The sequence below is a fragment of the Penaeus monodon genome, chromosome 29, assembly GCF_015228065.2.
Source record: "Penaeus monodon isolate SGIC_2016 chromosome 29, NSTDA_Pmon_1, whole genome shotgun sequence".
Classification (NCBI taxonomy): domain Eukaryota; kingdom Metazoa; phylum Arthropoda; class Malacostraca; order Decapoda; family Penaeidae; genus Penaeus; species Penaeus monodon.
In genome coordinates this window covers 4,263,404-4,263,606 of record NC_051414.1, presented here as the reverse complement: position 1 = coordinate 4,263,606, position 203 = coordinate 4,263,404, and positions in this window count along the sequence as shown.

The following is a 203-nucleotide window of genomic DNA, read 5'->3' as shown; positions in this document are numbered from 1 at the left end:
ATGGGGGGGGGGGGGGGTAATGAAAAGGAAGAAAACGAGACGCAAAGTAATAGAGAATCAGAAAAAAACAGAACGAGGTAGAGGACAAGGAGGGGAGAAGTAAAACAAGGAAGAGAAAGGAGTAAAAGGCAGTTTTATTCTCCCAATTCTGTCTTCCCAGCTTTGTGATCACGTTCGAAGGAGATATCCCAGACCTCATTCCT